Below are 3,278 nucleotides of genomic sequence, written 5' to 3' on the forward strand. Positions count from 1 at the left end.
CGATCAACAGGGGGGCATTGCCGCGACACGAGTTTCCCTTCAGAGGTTCCGCTCCACCAACTGTCTCCCATGTACGTCCATTCCGTTTGAAACTTATCTGGCGGCCTCATCGCGCTCGGGCTGGACATCATCTTTCAATTGCCCTCTGGGGGCGATGTCCTTTTTTAAACCCCTTGGCGGACGGTGAAGAAGAGGGGTCGGGATAGCGGGGGTCCGCGCTAATCACGATCGCTGGACGCAATGCACGCCGGGAAGGCGCACGCGACAGAATTTACGATGGACAACCAATGAGCAAAAGGGACGCCGAAAAAGAAACGGAATTTGAGACGAGGAGAGAGATCACTATCCGCCAAATACACGAAGAGGGTTTTTCTTTCTTTCAAGCACCTACCCCAACCTACAGGTAATTACACCTTCATAAAAACGTCACTGAGTGAAGGGGAACGCGAGATTTTCATCGCTAATTTCAATTTGAATGTGCTTACGTTTCAAGCGAAACTCACCAATTATCCAGATGTCTTCATGAATGACAAGGGTGCTTATGCTATGGTGTGACCTTCATTACATTAATTATAGCAAAATAGCGATATTTTGATAATTGTGCCAATCAAGCATAGTCATAGACCGGCAACGAAGTACACTCAATCTCAAAATAACTTTTCATTTCACGTAGAAGTGAGGAATTTCAATGTTCTCCACAGCTTCATTCCTTTACCCGCCCAACTGCATGATCAACCTCAGGATATCCCTCACGCGAGCAGAAACCCCTTCCACAACGAATATTTCGCGATGACAATCATTTCCATGGCAACCGGAGGGAGGGTCCAACTCCTAGTCCCCACCCTTCATTTCTTCTCTTGCCACGATTTTATCTCGATAGAAATTTCCCTGAAAGGATTTCAATTTCGTCCCCAGGCAATAAAACTCTACCTTCCGAGGTCCAGGGAATAATTTAAATCCTTACTCTTTGATCTTCCTATTGTGAACCTTCTTATCAATACAAAAAAACTTCCAGTATCGGTGTGTTATAACCAGATTCTTTCCCAAGAGGTTAACTCATTTACTCTCTCCTGGGGCCACACACAAAGTGATTTTTAGCCTCGCCAATAATTCGCCTCTCCTGTTGCCTGTCCTGTGCCAACTCGAGATTCAGCCTCCTAAGGTCCTGCTTCTCTTGGTTACTTCATCTGTGCCGTGGTCTTCCGAATTGCCATCTTCCTAATGGTTGCACCCCATCCGCAACACACACGTTTCATCTCCTGGTCTTCCTCTCTTCTTTGCACCGAATTGTTTGACCCCTTTATGCCAGCGTTAGGTGAACTGCGGCTATAGCTCTGTCCTTAAAAAAATGCAATTTTAGAATGAGAGCTTTCTGAATACATAGTGGGAGATGAGAAGCCGAGGGGCAGATTTACACTGAACTACATTGGGCTGTAAGAGAAAGAGTAAGCTACAAATCATTTAGAGAGGTGATGAGGCTTACTTCGGGTTTGTATATTTTTTGGTCACTTTCCATTATCAAAATTTAAGCAGCGATTAATAAAAATTGCAAATGGCTTCATGTTCCTCAAACTGTAGTTATATAGGAGTCATAAGGACTTATCGAATTTTTATCAGATAATGCTAAATCGCACCTGCGTTCATGATTTCCGTGTTTTCACTCACTTTTCGGCCAAAAATTAGAATTTAAAAGACGCGGTGGCGATCGATAATTCCAAAATTGTATTTTCACGGCACACCCTAACATGCGGTCCCTTGAAATACTCCATCCGGCCTGCGGGGAATCGCTCCTACAATGAAGAATTAAAAAATACAGTATTCTATTCTCTTTTATATCATATAATTCATAAATTAATTGATTCATTCAAGATATTATGCCAATTATTAATAAGATATCCGGGATACATAAGCATTAATTTTCTTTTCTAATATTATGTTCATCCATGCTCGATCCGATTGATGCAAAAATAAAAGAAAGGTAGTCACAATCATAATGATTAGATTTACCTTCCAAATCTTTAAGTCATTAGTATATACAGCTTAGAATCACAAAAAACGGAATTATAGGCGAGTTAGTTAAAATTTTACAGTGCATCGATGCCAAAAATCAGCGGACGCAGAACTTACTTAGGGCATTGAGCTACGACATCGGCATGACGGACGCAAAAATCCTAGACAATAAGAAATATTTTAAAACTCGATTATCGCGGGAGGCATTGGAGATGAGGAAACACATAAATGGAATTTCAGCGGGGGCGAATGACTAAAGATTAGCCCACCCTGACTACCAGCACTCTCCAGAAAAGAAAGAAACCCCACACCTGCCCTCAACCTCACCCACACCCATGACGACGTGCGTCTAAACTCCAGCGCAGTAAAGGCATATCATTAACCTCGAGGAGTGTCCAGCATCGTGGGCGAAACATATATGCATTTTAATACTTGACCCGGAAAATACCCCAAAAGGAACATCGCTGGTCAAGAAAAATATGTATGATGTTCATAATTTTAAAGATTCTATTGGCCCCCCTAAAGTATATTCCTTTCCTCAGAACCCCGCATTAAACGCTTGCCCATCAATGGTTAGAGCGATCGAATTTGAGAGTGATCTGGTTTTGGCGCAACCATCAAGGTATTCCAAAGTTCAACCGCTGCGCTGCCATGCAACCACCACTGAATATTTTGCATTCCATTGATATAAATTATTTACACATGTGAATCAGTCATCGTCATCAAAAATCACAATTTTATTTTTTAAGAGAACTTCCTATGACTTCAATTCACCTTCAACTACAGCGCCAGTCATCCTTCTAAGAGAGCTGCGCACGCGTCTAGTCATGAGGCCCACCAAGGACGGCAGAAGACTCCACAATTTTTATTTTATCGTGAATCGGGACCCAAAAAGCTTCTTGTACGGTGAAGATCCAATTAACGGCTTTCCTCGATCTCAGGGCACGAGTGAATGGAAACAAAGAAGAGCACAAAGTGCGATGTAATTATTTCCTAGCGAATTAATTTCGTTAGGTCTTTTCGGGTTCTCCACCGGTTTAAATAGCAATATATAACCAAAATTTCAACTTTCAACTTGTCCATTGTCATCAAGGTAAATTACTGTACCCGTTAGAGAGCGTTAAAAGTTAGAAATCAACGGCTTCTTATTCACTAAAAATTATTAATCCACCCCGATGAAAATTTAGGATTAAACTTTTGCAGCGTTGGTGGTAAATGGCGATTAAAACATCTAAAGGCTTCACGCAAAGAACACAAATCCTTAATCA

This window comes from Ischnura elegans, chromosome 11 (genome assembly GCF_921293095.1).
Source record: "Ischnura elegans chromosome 11, ioIscEleg1.1, whole genome shotgun sequence".
In the NCBI taxonomy this organism is placed as follows: Eukaryota; Metazoa; Arthropoda; class Insecta; order Odonata; family Coenagrionidae; genus Ischnura; species Ischnura elegans.